The following is a 19,102-nucleotide window of genomic DNA, read 5'->3' on the forward strand; positions in this document are numbered from 1 at the left end:
GGCAATTGACCAGAACCACACACACCTGACGGCCCTTTACCTTCACCACAGGGATAAAAGGGGGAGTACAAGAGCATAGAACGAGCAAGGCTGATGGCACGAAGTGAGAGCTAACTCAGCATGGCAGTTCGAGAGGAGGAAAAAGACGGCGCAGACCGAGAGGGTGTCAAGGAGAGAAGCAACCTTGCCCTTTCTGACCAAGGCCCGTGAATCCTCCACAGAAGGAATCCTAAAACCGCAAACAATAGCCAGCTTGTGTTGCAGCAGATGTGTACGGTATGCTAGACCCTCCTCTGCTGATAACCAATGATGCCGGTCTCGGTGGTACAGAACTTGAATCCAATGAACAAGAAAGGCAAGTGGTGTCGAGGGGAGAATCGATAAGAAACCGAACTGTGTTGAATGAAAAGCAGCCAACGGCTAATTTGAACTTTGAAAGAGTTTAAGATCCGATTGAGGAAAGAGGGGGAAAACCAGAAACTGAGGAGGCCGGCACCAGGGGGGTGCTCAAGCAGGAAACTCTGGGCAATTACCTGATGGTAGAAACTACTGGAACCAGAAGCCCTTGGGAAGAGGAGAAAATATGTCAAAGGGGTTATACATGGGTCTTGTAAAATCCTCTGTACCGTCGAAAGTCTTTGACCGACAGATGATTGCGAAGCTGAGGGAAATGAATCCCACTTGGTGAAATTAGCATATGATCAGTGTGTTAGCGTTGGCAAGAAGTGAACCCGGTGGAGGGATGCTAGCGAGACGGGATGAAGTCTAAAGTCCCATGGTGAACTGTATGGTAAAAGGTTGGCATGTGTGAACCCGGCAGAGGGATGCTAACAAAAAGGGGAGAAATTCAAAGTCCCGAAGTACAGGGAACTGTTTGTAGAACTTGGCGAAAGTGAACCCAGAAGAGGGAACCCGACAATTGGAGACAAAGCCTGAAATACTGTTTAAAAAGACATTAAGACTTGCTAAAGTAAGAGGTAATGGAAGATCAGGGGAGGTGAAGTGTCCCCCTTGTCAAGTGGGTCTGAGCCTGGTCGAGGGAGATCCCAGGGTGAAAAGTCATCGCCCAAAGTTGATTGAGAAAGGAATTGTTCAATTGTTTGGTTGAATACGGTAAGTGAAGGGTCGGTGCTCGGAAGAGGGGGACCCATGGGTGAAGCCATCCCCCAACGTGAACTGTGGAAAATAACATTTAATTTGTGTTTGTTTGTTGGGAGCATCAGGCCTCGAAGGCAAGAGACTTTTCATTATAAAGAGACTTTACCATCGAAGAACCTGATAGCTGATACGGAACTGTTAGCTCGTGCTGGAAAGGCTCGATCGTGTGCTGTGCTCCAAAGTCGCTCGAAACGTGTAGAAGGGAGACCTAGAGGCAATTGCATCCTGACTTATTATTTGTGAACACTTTCTTGTTTATTTTGATACCCTATCCCACACTCTTTCTGTAACTAGTTCTAAGCCATTGGCAATAGGTTTTTCTTAGTATAGGCTCTTTTAATTTGACACAACGCCACTAGGATTGCCTTATTTTTCACTTGATGGTCGACGCTTGCTCCCATCTTAGATTTAGTTTATGCGTTTTTTCACCCTGCATTTATAGTTCAATAAAAACCCTTGAACTGTGATCACATGGCTGTCTTTACTGTTGCCACCATGAGTTCCTTACACCGCTCACCACTTCTTATCTGCTTTTACTAGCACTCCCCCAACTTACTCCTCCAACCAGTCCTCTGTCTCTCAGATCTTTCACTCTTCCTACTCCTCACCTTCAAGCTTTGATGTTGCCACTCCTTCAGCTGCACTCTCTACTCCCCTCTCCCCTACGGCTCTCCTACTCCCGTTACTACTCTCCACTCATGACTGTTCTCATCCCACTCCACTCCTTCTTCGACTACTACTCTCCTACTCCCACCACAACTACTACACTCCTTCTCCAATCGACCTAGACAAACGCCCTTCTTTCACCCATTATCATTCATTACGCAGTCACTCCTTACACTAACTTCTTCCATTCCCATGACCACGCACACTCAAACTGCAGTATTCTTGGACTCAAAACACCAATGCCTCTGCTTCTTTAAGAGCCCATACACTCTTCCATTTCCTCCTTCCTCCTACGTCTGGTATCTTGGTCCTCCTGCTCCTCCTCTGTCCTCAACTGAACAACCCACACCTTCCTGTTTCAGCTTTCCTGTTTTATGCTTCCCTGTTCCTTGCCATTGGTCAACTCTTCCCTGATCAGTCATCCTGCTCCACTCTCACTCGAGGTATTACAGATCACAGAATGCAGAAATTACATGTTTAGCCCCACCCCGTTTCTCCACACGGGACCACAGCAGGGCAACAAGCGCCGCCTGTGTTCCAAAATGCCCCTGTTCTTTCTTGCTGTTGTAATTTGGATTTGCTATTGCGGTTTGTCCTGTTCCTCTTGGGGATGCAAAAAGTCTGATCAAGTGTCTGGGGCTCTAGTGGACTTTTATCTGCGCCTGACCACTGCTCGCAATCCGGGCAGCACTGAGGTTCAATGCTTTGCAGTCGCAGTGGATTGCTTTCTCGCCCCTTCCCTGCTCTCCATCAACGTTTCAGCGCAAATGGTAGCGCAGGGAGGATTGTCTGTCCATTCGCAGGGCTGTCTCTTGCTGGTTTATGTGGGGTTGTCGCCTGCTGTTTTGGCCTCTGCTTGTCTTCTGCTGTTAATTTACTTAAAAAAATAAAGAAACTCAGGTAAGCAGTTTGGTCTAAAGGCATGGTGTGAGACAAATGCGTACGGCTATACAACTGGCCAGAAGAATTAGTGCTTGGGTTAGCCTCAACTGAGCTTACCCTTCTACTTATGGCTGACTCCAGACTTTTCCTTACCTCTCCGCCCCCATTTTGAGGGGGGTTTCCACCCCCTTTTGCCAAGGTCAGGTTACTTGCCTTGTCACACAGTCTAATGCAGATAGTACATTAGCGGTTCTATGTCATAATTCTGCATTTTAAAGACCGAACACAGAAAGACTCTTTTTCAGCCGCCCTTCGCATGGTCATCCCTACCCCAACCCCATCATATCCCACTGGTTCAATTCTTACTTCCTGCTCCCAACATGCCTGTCAGTCCCTGCGCGCACTAATGTGCGGCAGGGGCATGACAGTTCGATTTAGAAAGACTGATCTGTGCATCACTGAGCAGTGTTTCTAAATCAATGTTTTAATTCTTTTTTTTTTTAAAACAATCATTTAACTTAATAAAACATTATCAGCATTCATCAGCCACCTGTGGAGAGATATTGCAGAGTGTAAGAATGATCTCCCACTGACAAGAGAGACCACTTCATATCTGGTTTGCAGATGTCAAACATCTGGTGCATGACAAGCTGAAGGTTCATAGACATAATTTCGAATACAAAATATTCGAAAGTCAAAAAGTCGAAAAAAAAATGTCGAAAAAAAAATGTTGAATTTTTTTTTAATGACTTTTTTTTTCGAAATGGGGGGGTTCCCCCCCCAACCCCCCCTTTTTTATTTTTACCTATTTTTTTCACAGAAACTAGAGCCAAAAAAAAAATATCGAAAAAAAAACAATTCCACATTTTTTTTTTCGACATTTTTGATTCGACTTTTTTTACTTTCGAAATTATGTTTTCGAAATTATGACTGGACACCCAAGCTGAACTATGCAGCAGAGCACATGGACTTACTAGCCAAGGGCATGTGCCTATGAAAGGATGTTTGTAGGCCTGCTCAGCTAAAGCAAAAAACAAAGCTTATTCCAGTAGCACTGGAGAAAGTGAGAACCTTCCATTTGATGGTTTGCAAATATTCTGCCTGTCAATTGAGTTGATGAAGGAAAGATCAAAACCCTGAAAGCAACCTCTTTTAGGGTAATTGTGAAACTGCCATAGAAAAAAATGCATCATGTGCCCAGAAACTAGTCAGAATTTATTCCAGGTCTTTGTGGGTTTCAGACAAGTTCCTAGGATTGTCTGGATCTGAACTTGCGTAAGGCCAGAGGACAATCAAGGCCTTTTTCAGCTCAACATCTTTATCAAACAATAAACACAAAATTTGAAATGATTTGGCCCAGTAACATCTCACACCATTAGGAGGACGGGTCACCCATCCTTGTTCTTGATCACAGAGGTCTTGTGGATCCTCTTGGCGATGAGAAAGAGATTCAGACTCCCTTTGTCACATTCTCCCTATCCCTCCACCAACTTTCAATAAACGTGATGGCAGAAATAGACATAGTACCACTGCTGAATGCCATAGATGAGATTCCCATCTCTCAGACAACAGAGGGATTCTCTGTTTTTATCCATTTCCCATCTTGGACAAGTGGCATGAGGTCCATTCTCGCCCTTTCATTTTCAACTCCTTCATACCCTGGGAGAGTTTCAAGTTGGTAAGTCCACCTCTGGTACTCTCAGCATTACAGGAGGGGCATTGGTTTTGCTTTTTGGTTGTTTAGGACACATGTATGCATATCTCCTATGGATTCCTCACTTCTAGTATCTCAAATTAGCCACCACCAACCAATTTTTCAGGTTTGTTTCTTATGTTCGACCTCTGGCCAGCTCTGGAAATCTTCACACAGCTTGACTACGTGTCTGCTTACGTACGCCATGGGGCGTACACATTTACTTTTACTTGGAGGACTGGCTCATCATGGTGTTGCGTCCAGAGGCAACTTCCAAAGTAGTGAATACAACAATAATTTGTTTTTGTCTTTAGACAAATGTCAACAAATCCTCTTTGACTTCCAGTTAAGGACTGCAAAACATAGGCCTGGTGTGGGATACAGACAGGAGCATGCCATTTACTCTCTCTGAGAGGTAGCAGGCCATCTTTTCAACCTGTTCAGAAATCTCAAGAAAATAACACGTCCATAGTCTTCCATACAATCAGGGCCTTATGACCTCCTGCACACTGTTGGTTCTTTATGCCCAAATGCATATGCAAGATTCTCAACTGGTGTCACTATGTAACCATGAATTGCACCCTTGATCCACTTTAAGTATTATACCCATATGTCAGTTAAGGTCAGGTGTTCCCTTCTATGTTCCTGACCTTCATGTTTCCATTGTGGCTAATTCTTCCCTCCATAGCTGGGGTGCCAATGATTTCTGTTGTCTTTTGGGCAAGGGTCAACACAACATTCCAATAGAACTGAAAGGAACCTTCTTGGCAAGTGTTTCTACCTTCGATTAGTAGGAGACTGTTTCTTATCCTGATAGGCAATACAGCAATAGGCTAGATGTTATGGCAATTAACAGGGCAGGGCAAGATTTCTTTAGCATACTCGCCCATGAACTTTAGCCCTTGTGCATACAGCAGTGTCTCTTTCCTGTTGCCACTCATCTGCCTGGGCATCTGAACATCAAGAGCTCTTCCCTCAATAGGGGAGGAGAAACGCCCCATAAGGGGGACCTCTGTTTGGGAATGACGACTTTCATTATCCATCAATTTGGATACCCACATTTGGACCTCTTTTCAACACAGACCAACAAAATTAGCCATCTTAATGCCTCTTGGAGAGGACAAGCAACACACTCCCTAGGCAATGCATTCCCTTAATCTTGAAATGGACTCACCGTATTCAGCCAATTCTGCTGATTGACAAAGCGGTTCATATACCAATGCATAACAGCAGCTGCCACATGAGCCTTGATACCTCATAATGAACCAACTGTGTGTGGTTATCAAATATCACTGCTGGTGAAACTATCTCAGTGACTGTTTTATTTACTGATTATTTATAAGGCACAGTATACAGCAAAATGGTGTTTCCAGGAGCCAATACATTTACCAATTTCACACAATCTACTCTCTCCCAGAAGGGTATCTAGTGCTTCAACCATTCCCTCATAAATATCCTTGCCAGCCTGGTCCATGACGGCTTGATGTAAGGCAGTTCAGGATTCCCCAGTGAACCTAAACATGTGTAAAAGCGGAAAGAAAGCAATACACCATTGTTTTGCCATTTTTGCTCAGAAAAGGATATACATCTGCTGGAAACTTCTTTGGATCAGAACAGCTTGTTAGTTACTGAACTTGCTACCTCAGGTATAAAGATTGACTTGGGCAGTACTTTCCTTTGAATTCAGTTAAGGCCCCAATGATAGAGTCCCAGATGTTTTTCAAACCCCAGAGTTAAGAGACATTTCAATGGTCTTCTCAGACTTCACCCTCAAGTTTGCCCTCCCCACCAGAACCGGGCTTAAACATTATCCGTTTGACAACCATTTATATGGTGCTACTACCTCTTAAATCCCTGTGCTCTACTGGATTGTATTTGGGACAGGGAAAATTACATTTTGAGTGGCCGTCACCCCTGTGCATTGAGTTAGTGAGATAGTCCTTTTATTCTGTTATGTTATGTTATACAGACTTAGTATAGTGCTATGACCCGAAGGTATCTTGGTGCTGTGACAGTATAACCCAGAGGGTCATGAATATGTAGCAAATGGAAAAGCAAAACCAAGCAGCTATTGAGGGTAAAGATATGTTGTGAGGGTTTTACGAAAATCAAAATGATCATCGATGCACCTAAGAGCCAGAGGGAGGGAGTTCCAAAGTAGGGGAGCTGCAATAGAAAAGGGCCAACCCCTAATGATTGCATTCCTAAAGAGTGGAACAGAAGGAAGATGGCGATTAGCTGAGCGCAGATTCCGGTTGGGGTCATATGGAATAGTTTTCTCTCGAAGATAGAAAGCTCCTTGACCATGAATTGCCCGATAAACCAGACAGAGGGCCTTAATCTTCACCATGCTCTAAACAGGGAGCTAGTGAAGTCGCTTCCGGACTGGAGAAACATGGGTATACTTGGGAAGCCTAGTCACCAATCGTGCCACTGAATACTCCTACGTCCCGTCCCCTTTCCTCCATACTTATGGGACATCTCTCCGTCCTGTGGGACGGGACCGGAGCACTTTGTAAAAAGCATCCACATTTTTTTCAAAAATTTGTCTCTCCTCTCTTTCCTGCGTGGGGCCCGGCACGCGGCCGTAACCCCGCCCACCTTGGCTCCACTCCGCGCATCGCCCCCCCCAATCCTTTTCTCCGCACGATCGGGGCTGGACGCACTTGCATCCTCGGAAGTTTTTCTTCCGTTTTTCCCTCTCTGGCTCTCGCTAGCGTTCGTTTACTAGTCTGTCTATGTCTTTTAAACTAGATTTTCCAGACTGTTCATCGTGTCACCGTCGCTTTGCTAGGGCAGATCCCCATCCTCTTTGTTTAGAGTGTTTGGGTCCGGAACACCGTTGGGACTCCTGTTTTTACTGTGACTCCCTTTCGGTCCGGGCTCTTCAACGTCGGTTGGAGCGGTGGGAGGAGGTGTTCGGTTGGACTCCTCCTTCGCATTTTCAGGCGTTAGACGAGAAGAAAAAACGCCCGGTAAGTTCTTTGATTTTCAGAGCATCCCGGCCGGGGGATACCTTCCCAGGTTCCTCTCGAGCCGGGAGGGGCGTCGATCACTCTGTTACCGGGGTTCGCCCTGAGGTGCCTGTCGGGCCTAATAATTCTACTGGAGTTTTCTCTGAGGGTCTCCGCAAGGGACCTGTGTTCACCGGAGTATACTCCGAGGCCTCTCCTGTGGGGGCTGTGTGTAGACCCAGTTCTACTGAGTCGGGGGGTACCGAGGCTTGCTCTGAGGCCGTTCTTTCAGCTTCCCTCAAAACAAAACCTGGGTACGCCCCGAGGTCTTGGCTGGGCTTGAGGTTACCGAACGCATGTTCGAGGCCCTTGCCAATAAGGCTTCTACCGGCCCGAGGTTCCTCGTACAGAGGCTAAGGCTACCAACAGTTCTGAGGGGCCGGGCAAGACCCTGTCGGTGACAGCGTACAGTTCCCACTCTTGTGGTGACACCAGATCTGTTGAGGGGGCAAAGAAGAAGGTTTCTTCTTTTACCGGAAGTGCCGAGGCTCTTCCTTCGAAGGCTCAGTTGGCGGTTGGTATGTCGCAGAAGCATTCCAGGCCTCATAGTACCGGCTCTGCCGAGGTTCCTTACGTTAAGGCTAAAATTAAGACCCCTGATCCATAGACGGGGACCCCTGCCTCACTTCCTCACGTGCCGCAGTTCCCCTCAGATGGGAACAAAATGGCGCCCGTTCCCGCCACGACCACGGCGGCCATTTTAGGTACTACCCGTACAACTGCGCCATCGGCCCCTGGTGTAGGGTTCGGTCCTTCGGGTGAACCTAAGGTCCCTTGTGTGCATCCTTACCGGCCAGTTTTTGATTGGAACGCCCGGATGCCTCTTCCGCACAATGTTTTGTTGCCCGCGGGGGCGGCTCTCTTGATTTATGTGGATTTGTCGGCGGAGGGACTGGTGTGGCACCCGTCCCCGTTGCGTCCCTGGTTTTGCCACCTCATGAGAGGCCTCAGGTTCCAAAACAATCTCCTGAGGATGCCTTTTTCGGTAAGTTTCAAGCGCTTATGCGCACCGACCCCATGAGGGAATATTTCAAGGGGCTTTTCAAGGAGTTATGTCCACCCGCGCCTCAGGCTCCAACCGTCCCGTCGGTGGTTCCGACGGCGCCTCCCTTGCACGTGGTGCCTCCCCCTGCGCTTCCGCCTGTGCCGACATTGTCCCCAATGGACAAGGCAGTGCCTGACTCGGCTCAGCAGCAGCGGGACCTGTCAGATGACCCTCAAGGCGATCAGGACAACGAGGACCTGCCCCGCTCCACCAGAGCTTTCCATGACTGGGTTCTGGACATGAGTTTCTTGGATGTTCCGGTGCCCGAGGCACCTGCTCCGCCAGAGGGCGTGCTTTCTGGGGCGTTCACCTTGTCTCCTTTGGAGCGTACTGGCCTGTTCTTGCAGAAGGACGTTCTGGCCGAGGTCCGAAGAGTTTGGGAAAAGCCACACTCGGGACTTTTTGTCAATAAAAAGATTGACGCGAGGTACAGGCTACATTCCTCGGAAGAAGTGGCCTTGTTGTCTTGCCCGCCTCCCTCCTCCACAGTGGTGGCTGCGGCCACGTTGCAATCCAGACCTGCAGCTTCCTCCTCCGCGACGGCGACTCAGGTCTTGGGGAAGGAGGACAAGCTCCTGGACTCCCTAGGGAGGAAAATCTTTGCCAATTTGGCCTTGCAGCTCAGGCAGGCCAATGCAGAATTGATTTTGGCGGGAGCTAACATGCGGATGTGGAGAGGTCTGTCGGAGTTTGAGGAGCATATCCCGGTCGAGAAGCTGGAGGATTTCAGAGGAGGCCTTTCCGATGCCAGGGTCTTGGCCCAGGATCTCCTGGAGGCTGCGGCTCATCACGTAGACACCTCGGCTCGGGGTCTGATGTTAGGGGTTGATACCTCACGGCAAGCATGGCTGCATGCCACTAAGTTCTCGAAGGAAGTGCAAGACAAGGTTCTGGACCTTCCATTTGATGGTAAGGAGCTTTTTCACTCTTCTACTGATGTAGAGCTCACCAAAACCAAAGGCAGCACTCAGACGGCTAAATCTTTGTCTGTTCCGGTTAAACCTCCCTTCAAGACTCAAAGGCCGTTGTCGCAAGGTCGACCTTCCTCTGGTTTTAGGGGCTTCCTCGACCGCAAAAATCGCAGAGTTGATACTCCTGCGGGGAATAACCGCCGTAGACAACAGCGTACGTGGTATTTCTCCCGCTCCTCAGCCTCCTCATCAGGTTCAGGTGGCACCGCCACCGATAAACCTGCCAAATGAGGGTTTTCCGTGCTCGCATGAGACCCCGGTGGGAGGACGAATTGCGTCTCATTGGGAGGCGTGGCAGACCATCACAGAAGACAGATGGGTCTTGTCAGTCGCTCGAGCGGGCTTCTGCTTACCTTTACCTCCTACCCCACCCCTCAACCCTCCTTTTCAGCTGTCGGGCTCACCCTCCCTCAAGGCCGAGGTTCAGAAACTTCTGCTCCTCAGAGCTGTGGAACCCGTTCCCCTTGGGGAGCGAGGGGAGGGCTTCTACTCCCGGCTGTTCACAGTGCCCAAACCCAACCAGGCTGGCCTGCGCACCATTCTAGACCTTTCCCAGTTCAATCTTTCCCTACCCCAAGAGAAATTCAAGATGATCACGCTCGGCCAAATTCGCTCCTCTTTGCAGGCGGGCGATTGGCTCAGCGTGGTGGATCTTCAGGATGCGTACCTGCAAATCCTGATTTGGAACCCACACAGGAGATATCTCCGTTTCTCTCTGGGAGACGAGCCCTTCCAGTTTCGGGTGCATCCTTTTGGCCTCAGTTCGGTGCCCGTGTCTTCACGAAGATGATGTCGGTGATCGTGGCCCATCTTCGTCTCCAGGGTATCCATGTGTATCCCTATTTGGACGACTGGCTCCTACACAGCCCTTGCCCGTTGGCAGCAGCGGGCAACCTCCAGTCTCTCCTTCAGCTCCTGTTCCATCTTGGGCTGTCGGTGAACTGGCGGAAATCCTCCATGACGGTCTCACAGGACCTGACTTTCCCGGGTTTTCGTTGGAACCCGATAGACTGCCGTGTGTATCTGACCGGGGACAGAATGGCAGATCTATTGGCCACGTGTCAGATGTTTACACAGTCGCAGAGCATGTCGGCCTGGTGGTTCCAGAGGCTTCTGGGCCTCATGGCCTCATGTGTGCTGGCTCTTCCTCTTCTCAAAATGAGGCGGTCCCAGATGGCTCTTCGGAGTTCCTGGCGTCAGGCTGTGGACCCGGGTTCGAAACGGATGATTCCGGATTCCATGAGAGTGGACCTGGACTGGTGGTCTTCCCTCAGCAATTTGTCAGTGGGTGTCGGGTTCCAGGACCCAAGCCCCATGGTGAGGATCACGACAGACCCCTCCCTTTTCGGGTGGGGTGCGACGTTAGATCTTCTTGAGGTCTCGGACCTCTGGTCACCGCAGGACAAGCACCTGCACATAAATCAATTGGAGCTTCTGGCGATTTGTCTGGCGCTCAAGGCGTTCAGACCTCTCATTTTCAACAAGGTGGTCCACATAAGAACGGAACAATGTGTTGTCAATGTACTACATAAACAAGCAGGGGGGAACGAAGTCTCCCACTCTAGTGGATCTGGCCATTCAGATTTGGGAGTGGGCCGTGCTTCATGGGGTCTGGCTGCTTGCAGTGCACACCCCGGGCCGGCTGAATGTCGCCGCGGATGCCCTCAGCCGGCGGACAGTGGTCAGCTACGAGTGGGAGTTGAAGGCGGAGATCCTATCATGGATTTTCTCGTGTTGGAGCACACCGGAGGTGGACCTCTTTGCCACAGCGATGAACAAGAAGCTTCCTCAGTACTCCTCCAGGGGGGGGCTGGGAGCCTCCTCTCTGGGGGACGCACTCGAGATCCCATGGCACAAGATGAGAGCTTACGCCTTCTCGCCTCTTCCTCTGGTTCATCGAGCAATTTGGAAGTTGAAGAACTCTGTGAACTGTTCCCTTCTTCTGATAGCCCCGTGATGGCCAGCCAGGTTTTGGTTCTCAGAACTTCAACACCTGTCGGCGTGTCCGCCGATCAGGTTACCAGTAACTCCCGATATTCTTCACAAGGGGGAACAGCAGATGTGGCACCCCTCCCCACAATCGCTCAGCTTGGCGGCATGATGCCGGAGTTCACGGCGCTAGAGCCTTTGGGTTTGTCTGCGGATAACATGCGCATTATCCAGGCAACCAGGAAACCCTCGACCAGATCCCAATACAAGAGTAAATGGCTCAGGTTCTATCATTGGTGTTTGAAGAAAGAATTGGACCCGAGGGTAGCGACGATTGGCACGGTGCTGTCCTTTGTCTCCTCCCTAGCAGAGTGAGGGGTTCATGTCTTGTCCTGCAGGACTTATCTATCAGCGATTTCCGCCTACCTCTCTACAGACCGGTGTTCTTATTCGTTAACTAACCCGGTGGTGAAGAGACATTTTGCTGGTTTGACACGCATCTACCCTCCGGTTCGTACTCTGCACCCGCCTTGGGACTTAAACGTAGTCCTGACGGCGCTGTGCCATAAACCTTTCGAGCCAATGGCTACGGTTGACCTCAAGTACGTGTCCTGGAAAGTGTCCTTTCTCGTCGCTGTTACGTCAGCGAGGAGTGTGAGTGAGCTCCAGGCATTGTCAGTGGAGCATCCTTTCTTGGTTTTTCACAAGGACAAGGTAGTCCTTTGGACGAACCCAGCTTTCCTACCAAAGGTAGTGACCGAATTCCATCTGAATCAGTCGATTTCCCTTCCGGTCTGCCTGGATGTCCCAAGAGCTCTTAAGTTCTACCTGGACAGGACTGCCGAGCTTCGGAGCTCTTCCCAACTGTTTGTGACCTTCGGTAAACCCCAGTGCAGGCCGGTGTCTAAGGCATCCATTTCCAGATGGATTGCTGCCTGTATCACGGAATCTTTCACCGTCCGAAAGCTGAAACCACCTAAGGGTGTATTCATGCGCATCAGGTGCGAGGCAAGGCAGCTGCGGTTGCTTTTCAGAAGTATGTTCCCTGGGAGTCCATCGCTAGAGCAGCTACCTGGGCCTCCCCATCTGCTTTCTGTAAGCATCACTGCCTCGATATGAGCTCTAGGGCCGACGCTCAGTTCGGCCAGGCTGTGCTGAAGAACCTGTTTCAGTAAGAGGTATTTCCATCCACCCATAGTTCCTGTAAGGAGTGCTTGGGAATCTCCCACAAGTATGGAGCAAAGGGGACGGGACGTAGGAGTATTACCAGGTTACTCACCGTAGTGACCACCTTACTCCTAGTCCATAGTCCCCTTTCCTCCATACGCCCGCCCGCCTTCCCCTCTAATAAGGTTCCTCTGTTATTTGCTAATGGGTCTTGGACCCTGCGATAGAAAAGGACTGATGGGCAATGCGCGTGGCGGAGCCAAGGTGGGCGGGGTTACGGCCGCGTGCCAGGCCCCGCGCAGGAAAGAGAGGGACACATTTTAGAAAAAAATTTGGATGCTTTTTACAAAGTGCTCCGGTCCCGTCCCAAAGGACGGGGAGATATCCCATAAGTATGGAGGAAAGGGGACTATGGACTTGGAGTAAGGTGGTCACTACGGTGAGTAACCTGGTAATTCTGAACTATCCGAAGCCTCTTAAAATGGTAATTCAGCTGAGCATGCAGAGTAGCATTGCAGTTACCCAGAATCCCCATGACTGCTAAAGAAACCACTGGAACTCTCAAATCCGGTGACAGAAAAGGCATCACCTTTTTTAAGGTTCTTAGCTTGAAATAACTTGTGGTACACCTGGCACTAACCTGCAGTTCTGGAGAGGGGGAAGCAGAGACTTTTATTCCCAGGTTCTTAACAAAGTCAAGTTGGGAAGGAAGTGTGCCAAGAGAGGGGGGGCAAACATCTGCATTCCTAAGGGACCGAGCTGCCTAAGGGCCAAATTAAAGGACCTTGGTTTTGTCACCTTTAAGCTTTAGCCAATTGTTATTCATGTAGGCCCCATTGGAGGCCAGACAACTCGTAATGCAGCTTCGTTCAGATTTTGATCAACTCTAAGAATGAGCAGAGTATCGTCTGCATAGGCATAAAACTGGCAGCCATGAGCCTGGATCAGGTTGGCCAAAGGGCACATATACAAGTTAAAAAGAAGGGGGGAAATGGCAGACCCCGGAGGGGCTCCACAAGGCAGAACAGAAGGAGTTGATCTAGAAAGAGAAATTGAGTGTCTGAGCGCAGTCAGACAAAAATGACCTAAACCATTCAAGGACCATGCCTTGAACCCCTACCTCCTCAAGCCACAACACAGAATGGCATGAACAATGGTGTTGAATGCCACAGACATATACAGGAGGATTAGGATACCCACCACATCATGGTCTTGTATTCTAGTCAAGTCACCAATGACAGATACTAACACTGAATCCATCCCCATAGATGGCGGAAAGCCTGATTGGTAAGAATTTAATTGGGCAGCTTCTAAGAAAGTTCTTAATTGAGGAGTAACAGCAGCCTCAAACACTTTCAAAAGGAATCTGAAAAGAGAAATAGTTTGAAATTGTTGGGGGAAGTAGGATCCAGAGTAGGTTTCCTAAGCAATAGGGGTCACTAAAGCATGTGTAAGACTAGAGGGGATAGTTAAAGACGTTTTGACCGCTCGGGTCACAAGAAGAGAAATACCGGACTGATGTTTTTCAATATCTCTAGAGGAATGGGATCCAATGGAGAGCAGGATTTCAGCTGCAGAATCTTTTTACTAGTCTGCTCCTCTGACGTGAGAGCAAACCTTGAGAAGATAGCACCATGAGAACAGGCACTAGGCGGCACAGATGACGACGATGGAGACAAATCCAACGAGTCAGATGTTTTCATCCTGATATTAATAATCTTGTCATTAAAAAAAGGAGAAAGAGTTGCATAGATCCTGAGAAGGAGATACAGAGGACGCAATTGCATTGTGGGATGAAAGTTCCCTGACCGCTGCAAATAATTCCTTACGCTGGTTTAAAGCCTTAGAGATGTGTAACAAAATATTCACTTTTTCCCATTTTAATGGCTTGATGGCATTTCAAGCAACAGTCCTTCCGTGTGATTTTTATCCTCTGCGCACTAACCAGAATGCCAAATTTGCTCTGCTTTCCTATATAGAAGTGTTATCAAATGGAATGAGCCTCATTCCAAGTATGGTGGTCTGGGAAACAAGAGTGCCGGTAAGCAAGGGTCAGACCTGCGGGGCGCAACGGCCCATGCAGGCAGACATTTCACAGAAGCACCGGCACTGTTAGCAACAGTGCCTGTGTTTCCTTCTCCCTACTCCCATGGAGTCCTATGGGACTCCACAGGAATGGGGGGTTACCAAATATGCCGTCTGACTTCCAGCACCTCTGGGACTTGTAATGTCTCGGTGGCACCGGAAGTCAGGTGGCAGATTTAATGTATCTATGTCGGCGGCAACTGGGCAGTGGCACCGGCGGGTTACTGCCGACCTCGGAATGAGGCCCAATGATTCTATAAACTAAGGTGCAGACTTTTTCTGTGTTACGTTACTGGATTTGAAAGGAGCTAGATCATCGGCAGCAAAAGTAAAAGCATCTTGGAGAACAGCTAAAGGATTAGAGTTGGTAGTCGGAGAGGACTGTTTACAAAATGCACGCTTCTGAATGGTAAGAGCGGCGGGATCTACCTTTTTCCAATAAACGGTAGTGTGTAACTGGTGGTCTAGTCGCTAAAGGAGGGAAAGAGAGAGTTACTGTGAAAGGCACTAAACATGATCAGACCAGATAACTGGTACACACAAATGGATTCTTATTGTGTTAGGTGGAACCAAGATTAAATCCAGATTGGCACCCTTAGTGTGTGTGTGTGTTGGGCCATTCATCATTCGAAGCAACCGTTTTTGTCCTTCCGCAAAGACAGGAGCGTGCACACATCCTTCATTCTTGCCAAAAGTGGTGGTGGACATATTTGAAGAGATTTTTCTTCCACAATTCTTTACTGATCTGGACACTGCATAAATTGCTGCATAACCGGGATTGAGTGATTTACATTGCATGCACAAAGGAGCTTCATTCGTTAGTTAACTTGTTTGTCCGTTATTGAGTCCTTTCCATATAGTGTTAAGGCCTGTATTGCTAGGCTAAGATAGTCTACATCTTGTAAGCTTACAGACTAAGAAATGTTACCTCCAAAATGTATACATGCTCACTTACGATGGCCAAAGCTGCATCTTTGACCTAGCAGAGAAACGCTCCTTTGCCAAGACATCTGTCCAGAAGTACTTGAGCTATGCCTTACACTTTTTGATTTATACAAGCGCCAGACAGGAGGTGGAATTTGGCCGTGGCATCCTCACAAATATTGTTGGATATAACCATGGACACACATCACATGTTAAAAGATGCCAGCTCAAACTCTGGCTACCCAAACCTTGCACAGCACTCCACTGCTTTCGAGCTAGGTCTGGACTTAAAATAATAAAATAAAACATTGAATAAGAATTATGCCTCTCTTGTTCTGACATTTTCTTCTACCTACAGTCTGTACTGTATTTTACAATTAGCAGTGAGTATGGCAGAAAGAGGACATAGCTACACTAACTTAAAGTTACTCACAGTAGGGCCTACTCCTAATCCACAGCCCCCTCAGATGACTGTACCACCATTCCTTCTAATAGGAGTTTGGCATCTGTATGCTGGTTAAAGAGATGGTGGTTGGAGCCAAAAACCTGTGTAAGGGAGTTTATGGGCAAGTGTCGTGTCTATGCATGTGCCCCAGTACTGCTTTTCAATTTATGCCGCTAACCAACATGCGCTGGGGATATGATATGATAGGTTATTTATATCGTGCTTTATACTCGGAGGTTTCTAAGCGCAGACCCGGGGTTCGAACCTGTGTTGCTCCGTGTCGTCTTGCTTCCAAGGCGTGCGCGTTGTCGCTGAACTTTCCTCCCGAGACATCCCATGTTATGGTGGAAAGGTGCTAAGGAGTAGAGTAGTCGCTACTGTGTCCAACTTAAACCTTTTGTCTTTCTGTAATTTATAATTGTAATTTTATAATTATAAGTTGATTATTGATCAGGGTGACCCCTAGGTCCAGGAGCAGCATAATACAACAGTATGTTGTCATCATATATGTTATTTTATCCGAGTTTTGTAGAGCGCATCAAATACCTGAAGGTGTCTCAGCACCATAAAGGCAAGGAAAGACACTAAGCACGACCCAATATAGGTAGTGAGATATATTATGGAACAATGTTTCTAAGGTCTGTTAAAAAGATATGTTTTGAGGTACTTCTGGAAGGTTAGCAGATTTTTCTCCTTCAGGAGTGTAACTTGGAGGCGGGGGGCGAGGGGTGTTCCAGAGTCTGGAAGCCTGCACCGTAAAAGTACGGCCACCCTGTCTTTCTTTCTGATACTTGGGAATAAACAGTTTCCTGTGCGCATTGGATATGAAGGTCCACGATGGGGCACATACAGTAATCCTGGAAGCAACCGGATTGTAGTCATGAGAAGAAAGAATCCTGTGGACCAGGCATGTGCTCCTGAAAATGAGTTGTCTTCTGAAAGTGAGCCAGTGCAGGGTCCGCACAAGTCGTGTGATATGATCGTATTTCCTGACTTTCATTAGGGGCCTGTCTGCTGCATTTTGAATTCTCTGGAGGCGCGTGATTGATTGCTTGGAGGCTCCTAAGTATAAATGCTACTAATAAAATCCGATCTGGATGAGACCAGAGTGTTCATTACAAGCACATGATGGGAGAAAGAGGGGAAGGGAAGAATATGTTTGAGTTTCTTAATCAAAAAGAAGCAGGATTTTGTAACACATACAATGTGATTGTGTAATGTTAGTTTATTGTTGATAATGATACCGAGATTCTTAACAGCCGACTTTGGTTCTGGGCTGACCCATAGAAGGAGAAACGTAAGACTGGCTTCTCATTTACCGATTTTTGTCTGGGTTGATTTTTAAATGATTTCGATCATCCATTGTTTGATGGAGAGAAGTCAGTGGGCCTCAGTGAGATCAACCAGGATTTGGGGGTCATCTGTGCAGTTGATAAACTTTAGGCATGACTGATATGATATCATTTATAACACACCTGTACACAATTGATTCTAAGACAAGGGAAGAAAAGACAAACAATCTTACTAGGCCTTCTATTTAGATCGTGCAAGTGCGCCAACGCAAAGTGCAGGGGGATCGGAGACTGAGGAAGTGCAATCGGGGCGCGATTGCTCGGAGTAAGTACAACTAGGGCAGTACGGCTCTGGTTAAGTGCAAGGAGGCAAGGGACTGTACAGGTTACAGTTACAGCCCCTAAGCTGCGCGGTAGGCCCAGAGGCAGTTGGAGGTAGTAATTCCCCAAAATACAAACGAAAACTCAGACTAAAAAGGACACACCCCAGTAGAGAATGAGACCAGGAGAAGGATTGCAAGTTAAGTAAAGGTTTATAAAGTAGAATGATGCACGCAATGGACTCTGCCGCTCTGAGAGCGCTCTGCCATCAATACAGAAACAACATATCTTTATACACACATTTGGTCATCAGTGACGAATAGTATAAGGGATGAATGGTACGAGTCCATTGGTGCATTGTAACAATACTGTCTAGTCCATAGGGGGTTGGTGCAACTTGATTGGCTGGTGCAGAGGTGTTGTTTCTCGCAGCACGTGGGTCAGCTGGGCTCATCTGGGGAAGGTGAAGGTCAGGCTGGGTCCACAAAATGTAACTATCCTAACTAATCTAAACTACACAGTAATCATTGGCGTACCAAGATTAATGCAGGACATACAACTTATATCAGGATGCAGGGTTGCCTGTAAATCGTGAGCAAACACATTCTTAACCTAGGCCTTTGTGGGGCAGGGGCGCAGTGGTCCTTTTTGCCAGGTGGCTTATCTGAGGATTTCAATCAGAGATTTATTTGCCCTGTTGCCTCATGGTTCAAACAAATGAATTTATACGTGTCAACACTTGGGGAATATATGATCACAGAAGATTAGTTGTATGGGGGCAATCTAGGGTGGTCAGTGGGGAAGGGTCTCACCAACTGCTACATGAAAGTAAAGTAGAGGGGCAAAAGGTTGTGCAGGCAATCATTCCTAATGGTGGGGGTCGGAGGAGCAGGAGCAGGTTTGTGGAGACGAATGAATACACACGTCAAGATTCGCCCCGGTCTCACACAGGGCAGTGAGCCCAGAGGAAGAGAAAGAATACAGTTTTCAGTTTGCAACAATTCACGCCCAAGCTTCTGTGAGAGCTGGGCTGGTGTGGTGCAGACAGGGGAGGAGGTAGTGGGGGCTGTTGGAGCTGGCTGTGCGCGGCGCTGGGTGAGGGGAGAGGAGGCCTTTTAGAGATCATTGTGAAATTGAGTCTGGTGTGGCACAAAATGGAGTCCTCGTGTATCGTCCCATAGCTTCTTCCCACTGTCATCAGTGAAAGACCAGGGGTACGTCTCCCCACGATGGGATGAGCAAATAGACTTATTTCCTTTCAGAATGTATAGGGGGCATACAGACCCTTCCTCCCTTACATTCCCCCCTTTCGTTACTCTTAAAGTAATGAATAACCTTGGTTGTTAGTGTGCCTACGTTCTTCTGCCTCCATTACTGCTTCATCCCAAGCTGGTGTTCCCTTTATTGGCATCCGTACCCTGTATACTGATCTCAGGCTTTCACCCCTCCTTGCGTATTCATCAGGGGTGCAAGTAATGTAGATGCACCCACCCTCTCCAGCTAGATCCAC

General features: G+C 48.1%; 1 protein-coding gene across 6 annotated transcripts in view; it reads left to right on the plus strand.

Moving 5' to 3' along the window:
- STK33 (serine/threonine kinase 33) overlaps positions 1 to 19,102 on the plus strand; it is a 1,615,433-nt gene that overhangs the window by 339,611 nt on the left and 1,256,720 nt on the right. The window lies entirely within an intron of this gene.

Source organism: Ambystoma mexicanum, chromosome 11 (genome assembly GCF_040938575.1).
Source record: "Ambystoma mexicanum isolate Mex_15411 chromosome 11, UKY_AmexF1_1, whole genome shotgun sequence".
In the NCBI taxonomy this organism is placed as follows: Eukaryota; Metazoa; Chordata; class Amphibia; order Caudata; family Ambystomatidae; genus Ambystoma; species Ambystoma mexicanum.